Below are 7,257 nucleotides of genomic sequence, written 5' to 3' on the forward strand. Positions count from 1 at the left end.
TGCCTGGCTCCTTCCCGGGCACGGCCGGCTCCTCCAGCGGGATGGAGAGCCTGGGGAGGGGATGAGATGCCGGGGCGATTCCTGCCAATACAGATGCACACAAGCGGGAGGAAGGTAAGAAACGGGATGGGGGGAGGAAGAGGAGAAAAGAAAGGCGAGAGAGAGGAGAAGAAAGGGAAGGAGAAGAGGCGGCGGGGGGAGAGGGAAGGAGCACGCGTGCGTGCCCATCTGGGCGATGCATCACATTGAAATCGTCCCGCATTAAAAATTCACCAGCCAGTGAATTTTCAAGGGATTTGTAGTAATTAGATGACAAAATGCTGGCAAATCTCAGGCTTGCCAAAGATGTTACTCAGGGGTCAAAGACTCGACACTTTTGGCTGGGTAATTTGTAAGTGTCAATCACACTCAGCCATCAGAGAGAAAGGAGAGATCTAACGGCTGAATCCTAACGAAGTCCGAGGCTCCTGCCTGCCGTTGCCCTCGCCGCCCCCCCCTCCCGCCTCCCGCAGCCGCACTCGCTGCCGGGTGCACGGGGCTCCAGGCACAGCAGCTGAAACACGGAGTGGGGTGGGTTTGGGGCTTTTCTATTTTTTCCCAACGTAAAAAACCCAAAAAACTTCCCAGCTTTCATTTTTCAGCCCCGATTTCTGGTGGGAGGAGCGCCTGCCCTGGTTTGCAGCTGCCCGGGGGCGATGTGCCTGTCCCGTTTATCCTGCCGGGGGCTGGAGGGGGGCTAGGATGGTGAGCTGTGACCCCCCCGCCAGGGCGAGCCCTCCGCAGCCCTGCATCACTTCTTCTGACATGTGCTTAAAATTGCTCCAGGGACAGTCCGTCCTCCTGTTTCCCGGGGTTTCCTTAGCTCAGGCTGACACACTGGGCTGGGTTCGGCCGAAAATGAAATTAAAACAGCTCCTGCCTGCAATCTGCCCATTTCTGCCTCCCCATCGGGTGTTACGGAGCCTTCGGAGCCACCAGCACCACATCTCTGCCTGGCTCGGCTCTGTTGAAATAACCTGGGTTAATTTAGACACCGGTGGGATGCTCCCAGCCCCAGGGGGGCGGCAGGGGCAGGCGAGGGGGTGGCCGTGCCACCGGAGATACTTCATCGGCTTGGAAATCAGACCACAAAATGCAAAATCAAAGCTTTACCCAAAGTGCCACAAGAGATCTCGGTCCCGGCCATACACTAAGTCTCCGGCGTGGGGCTCAGGCAGGGCTCAGCTTTGCCGAGGCTCGGCAGGAGGGATGGGGCTGAGGTTAAGCCTGGGCTTTGCTGCCGGGTTTCTCGGGGCAGGGTGGACCCCGCAAAGGCAGGGTATGGCCCCATGGGGAGGGCTGCCCAGAGGCCTAGTGCATGGCTGGGACAGAGATCTCTCGTGGCGCTTTGGGTGAAGCTTTATTTTGCATTTTGCGGTCTGATTTCTAAGCTGAAGTAGAAAACCCTTGGACTGATCAGAGGGCAGCACCCAAGCACTTCTCCAGCCCCATCAGCATCAGCGAGACGGCTGCTAACACGGGCTACGCTTAACTCCGAAAAGATTTTAGGTCACCAAATGCGGGAGAGGCAGGAGCACGATTTCCTCTCCATCTCTCGTGGCTTATAAAGCTGTCCTCATTACACCTGCTAAATCCCACCTCCGGTTTTGGGCCGTGAGGGACGGTTTAAGCTGTAGGGAAGGGCCGGAGGGACACAGGGGGGGCCTCCGGCCACCAGCTCTGCAGTGCTGCAGCTGCTGGGGCATTGAAAGCATCCGTCATACCCACAGGAAAAACACTCCGCACACCCCAAAACCATCTTCCAACACACTCAAATAAGCCAAGTCACAGGACAAAAAAAAAAAGAAAAAAAAAAAAGGAGGTTGGTTTGCTCCGTGCCACCCAGCGTGCTAAAATTTGGGAGCGTCCTTAATCCAGTGGCACAGGGAGGGGAGAGGTGGTGAGGGGGAGCGGAAGGGCAGGAGGAAAATCGCCTTTGGCCAGGGTTGCTGCGGTTTATTTCGAATCCATTGCGATTCCGTGCTGTAGGACAGCGGGACTGTAATATCTGGTAACTCAGCCAAGCGGCAGCATGGTGCTCTCCAGCCATTGCGCTGCCCTATATAAGGGAGCTAAGGGGACCGTAAAAGTGGCTGTAGGTTTCTCCTCAATTTAAAAAGTCATTTAGCAGCTGCAAAACACCGCCTGGCAACAGCCGGCCCTCGGAGGGGCATCCTTCCTTCAGCTAATCAGCTGCATTTTGAGCTTCTATTCTGCGTATTTAAATAGCCCAAATCACAGACCGAGATCTGCAGAGGTGCTTTCCCATTTTTTTATTTATCTTAACTTTATCTAACATCATCTTAAGATGCTGCCAGAGGAACACTGGTTGGGAAGCAGCAGCTGATCTGCGGTAGGGAAGGACCCTGTGACCTCCCGAGCTCCCGTTGCTGCTGCTCCGTCCGGGAGCCGTTTCCCACGAGCAAGGGGGGCCCGTGGGGCAGCACCTCCTCCCCATCGGAGCCTGCTGCCGGCAGATGAAGACCGACAGCCCACCTCACTGCGCCTGAACGCAGCTCCTGCTGCTGCCTCGCTTGCTCTCGCAGGAGAAAATTAAACAGCAGACAAAGCAAAATCTGATTTTTAGTTGAGTGAAAATGAAGAAAACCTTTTTTCCCCCCCCATCACCTCTCCTGACACATGCTACAGACAGCCCTCTTGCTTTCCTACTCTTACTTTCCCCTTGATAGGCAGCACCGTGTGTGCAACTGCTGTCCCGGCAGCTTTGCTAAGCCCTGAGCTGGGGACATCACACGTGGGGACGTGATGACACCGGCTCCGTACCCTCCGGTCCACGTGGGCTGCAGGGCAGAAGTGCTGGCAGGACGACGCACAGGCCGGGCACGCTAATGCCCATCAGCCCAGCACGGTCCCAGGGCTGGAAGAGAGAGCTGAGTCTAATTACGTGGCACTGATTACGGGCTGTGGAACGTAGGGATCCGTGCTCCTGCAGGTCCAAGCCTGGCCGCCGCTGCCCCGCGGCAGGGGAGGTCGGATGCCGTCCCTTCTCCGGGGTCCTTCCCCGTCACTGCTCTCCGGTTTCCCCACTCTCGGGCTGGCATCGCTTTCCGTATTTCACCAATTCAGGTCACACCGTGCACGCACCCGCCTCAGCCAACATCTGTTGATATTCTCTCTGCCTCCCTTCCTAGCTCCAGTTTGGGGTGAAAGCCTCCCTTATTAGCCAATTTGGATATCCATTTACTGTGAATTACTGAGCCTGATTATTATTCATGAATGGCTAAGTCTGAAATCTCAAGCCCTGCCATGCGATTTCTCTCCCTCTCCGATGCATATATTTAGGGAAAACAGGAGGCAGCGTGCCTCAGTCATACACAGCCGCGCTCCGGCGAAAGGAAAGCTGCATGCTGCCTCCTCGCTCTCCTGTTTTATTTCCCGGCGAGGAAGGTGGTGGTGGAAGCTGGAAGGTGGTGGTGCCGCCCAACACTGGTCACGGTGCGACCCGGGGTAAGGTCCAGACACGCCGTAATATTAAGGAGAAGCTCGTGCTCCCCAAATCCCGAGCAAATCTGCAGCCAGCATCCCAGTCAACCGTCCCCATGGGCGGCTGCAGCCCAGGGTGATGCCAGTTTGCTGCCGTCCCCTTCCACGATGGGGTCCGGCTATCGGGAGTCACCTTGGCTGGGGCTGAGCCCGGCTGATCCGTGGCAATCGGTTACCCAGCGGCAACTCGTCCGATCCCTTAGACACAGTCACAATATTTTAATGCTGGCTGCAGGGAAGGTAAAGGAGGTTTCCGTGCGAGGCGGGGAAACGATGGGGCAGCAGCAGAGGCATCCCTTGGCTAATCCTCCGGCAGGGGAGAAGCAAACGGGGTTTGCAATTGCAAAGGGCTGGTGAAAGGAGGAAGGGAGACAATTAGGAGCAAAAGAAAAAGCCCCGACTGCCGGTTAAAACAGGAGTTTGCAGCGCACCTGCACACCCGGCAGGGAGCCGGGCTGCTCCCGGCAGGGATGCGGGAATGGGCACGGTGCACAGCTGCTTCCACCTGTAGGTCTGCACTGTGCTTTGCAAATGGGGAAACCGAGGCAGCGAGGGAAGGTCTCCGCAGGAGAGCATTGCTCCACCAGCAGCACGCCCGCCTTCGCACTGCTTCTTCCATCTCGAGGGAGCAGCAACCGAAGCACTGTTTTTTTTCAAGCCGAAACCCTTCCTGCGTGTTTCCTGCCACATCTTGCTCAGGAAGACAACTTCAAGCATGCACAGACACCGCACTTACTGCCTCTGCGAGCAGACAAGCGAAGCTGGTAGAGTTGCCAGGGAGAAGGGGATGGCTGCCAACGCCAACAGGCAGACAGAAAGGCTTGAGATCCCAGAGCTCCTGCCTGGAGCCAGCAGCTGGGCTGGAAAGCAGCAAGCACGACGCAGGGGGACGTGAGCTATTCCTGCAGCCCTGGCAAAGGGCCGGCGAATGGCATCTACGGTGCTTGCTGCGAAGAGGCAGGCTTGCTTGGCCCTTCGGCGCTTCCCAGAACCCCGCTCCGTGGGGCACACCTGGGAGGAAGACTTTGCAAAGGCAGGACGGGACTAAAAAGATGAGAAGAGCTGAAATTCATGATCCAATGCTGCAGCCAGGACCAGTGCAATGGTGATGAAAAGAAACCACGAGCAGCTGGGCAGAGGGACGGGGGCACGCTGTAAGCAGCAGCAATTCAAGCCCGCAGCTCGGAAAATCAGCAGCTCACGGAGCGGGATGCTACCTGCCTGTCCATGCCTGCGCCGAGTCCCCTGCCTCCTCCCGTGGGACAGTGAGAAAAACAACACAGATCGTGGTCAGGAGTTTTCCAAAGGCAATAAGTCACTTTGAGCAATCAAGGAGGGCACCGGCGCACAGCCTGGCTCTGGGAGCAGCGGGAGGCATCGCTCGGCAGAGACACGCAGCCCTGGCAGCGGAGGGACTTGCAGCGCCCAGCAAAACCGGGGCCCGTTGGATATTCTCTCCACGTTGACTTGCTTGCTGTCCCCTTAAGTAGATAACAGCCCACACAGGCCTCTGGCAACAGGCAGCAATAAAGTACAGCTAGTTTTACATTAAAACCCGTTAACCCTCTAATTCAGTAAAAAGGCTGCATTTGAATAATATCCTAATCCAATTCCAGAGCCGCACCGGCGAGAGGGATACGGCGGGTGCCCGCGGAACAGCCGCAGCCGTCACGGCTCCCGCCGCCGTCCAGCCCTCCGGGGTCTCGCCCTGGATGAAGCCGTCACAACCTGGCAAGAGCCCACCCACCGGGGCAGCAGGCTTCAACCTGGGGTCTGCAGACCCCACGGGGACCCTGCACCGTATCCCGGGGATGGCAGAAGACAGGACCGAGTGTAAACTACTGGTTTCAGTTCTCTGATGGGGAGAGCATGTGCTTTGCATGAGCCCAGGGACTCCCCAGAGCTCATTTGCTGGAGCCCGAAATAACCCGCGCAGCCCCCAGGACGGTTGTTACCTACAGCTCTTGCCCACAGAGCGATGGGCGACGAGCCAGCCAGGGGCAGAGGCTTGGAGCGGGCTGCTCCTCCTCTCTGCCATCAGCACAGCCTGGATACAACGCACCCACCCCGAAAAGGACACCCAGAGCAGATGAGCATCGCACCCTAAAAGTGTCCAGATCTCCCCAGGGAGCACAGGGCGGCCGAGAGGTGACCGGCACCCACGGTGACACCAGCCCTGCGGTGTCAAGAGCCAGCAAAACGAGGGGGCCAGGGCTACAGCTCATCATAGCCTAATTACAACAATTAGTGTGCGATCATTTGTTATAGATACAACCTTTCTGAATAATAGTTACCGCTAAAAGAAACTATTATCACTCCCGAACAAAACAAGCGTATCGCGATGGTGTTCAGCTGCAGAAGTACCGCCGGGGTTAAGGACCGGTGGGAGGCCATTTCCCAGGTTTAACTACGTGGACAGTTAAGAGAGTTTGCATTATTGTATCATTAGGATTGTTTCAGATCGGGGGAAAAAAAAAAGGCAGCGGGGAGTGATGAATTTCCCGCAGACCTACTTAGGCATTCGTTTTAATTCAGGGTAATTAGCGGGTATATGCTCGTTTTCAGAAAATTCCTGTTCAACCCGCTGTAATTTTAGGGGTGCAATGTGTGGGATTCTCAATACGTAACAAAGAAGTCGAGTCTTTGCTTGTGGAGTAGGAATTAACTCAAACTGTTCTCCAGAGCTGCGATCAGCACTTTCATAATTAATGTACGGGCATATATATATCTGTATACACATACACAGCCCCCCCCGCACACATCAAACAGATTTCCTTGATACCAAATTGCCTGAAAAATTAACCAATGTCAAACTGCTCAACAAGATAAGTATCATTAAGGGAAAAAGAAAATCTTCATTATGTTTGAAGGTGCGGGGAAAAAAAAAAAAACCCTCATGAATGTTTTCTAGCCTGTTTCCAGACCAGGAAATAACATGTTTTAAAACATATCAAAGGGTTAAATTAATTTTCATTAAAATTTAAATTTGAGAAGGCTCCCTCTCTTCTTTCCTCCCTCCTCCCCCTTTGAACGTTTGACTGGCAACCATTTCATATTTCAATCTCGGCAGAACAAATTGAATTAGATGTTGAAACCAAACTCTGCTCTGTTCTCTAAAGCCTACATGCTCTGCTTGCGCTAATCCTTTTCGTCGCCGCTGCAGACCTCAGAGACGCTCAGCAAGAAACCTGCCCCGCCACAAAAGACAATGAAGGGAGAGGGGGGGAAAAAAAAAAACCCCAGGAAAAAAAAAAACCAGGAAAATCCAATCCCAACCTGCAACCCTGCAAAGCTTTGCTTAAATCATGTGCTGGGTGACACACGTGCCTGGAAGGGACCCTGCCTGGCTCCTCTGTCCTCTGTGCCGGCCATCGGCTGCGTTGAGCGCTGCTGGTTGGTCCTTTACCCCCGGGATGCCAAAGTCCCGTCTCCCCACGGTGACCCCCCCCTGCGCAGAGCTGCCCCGGGACCACCGATGGGTCCCACCGCTGCCACCCCCTGTGCCAGCGCAGACGGCAAAGGCAGTGGGGAGCAGCGGAGGGAGCGGGGACGGGAACGCCGCTGGATCAATGCTGAGCAAAAAAAGGAAATGGGCCCCTCACTACAAGAAGGACATTGAGGTGCTGGAGCGTGTCCAGAGAAGGGCAACGAGGCTGGTGAGGGGTCTGGAGAACAAGTCTGATGAGGAGCGGCTGAGGGAACTGGGACTGTTTA

General features: G+C 55.4%; 1 protein-coding gene across 1 annotated transcript in view; it reads right to left on the reverse strand.

Moving 5' to 3' along the window:
• Positions 1 to 7,257, reverse strand: part of RBM19 (RNA binding motif protein 19) — a 72,587-nt gene that overhangs the window by 506 nt on the left and 64,824 nt on the right. The gene's annotated exons all lie outside the window — the stretch shown is intronic.

The sequence above is a fragment of the Pygoscelis adeliae genome, unplaced genomic scaffold (assembly GCF_000699105.1).
Source record: "Pygoscelis adeliae isolate BGI_AS28 unplaced genomic scaffold, ASM69910v1 Scaffold358, whole genome shotgun sequence".
NCBI classification, from domain to species: domain Eukaryota; kingdom Metazoa; phylum Chordata; class Aves; order Sphenisciformes; family Spheniscidae; genus Pygoscelis; species Pygoscelis adeliae.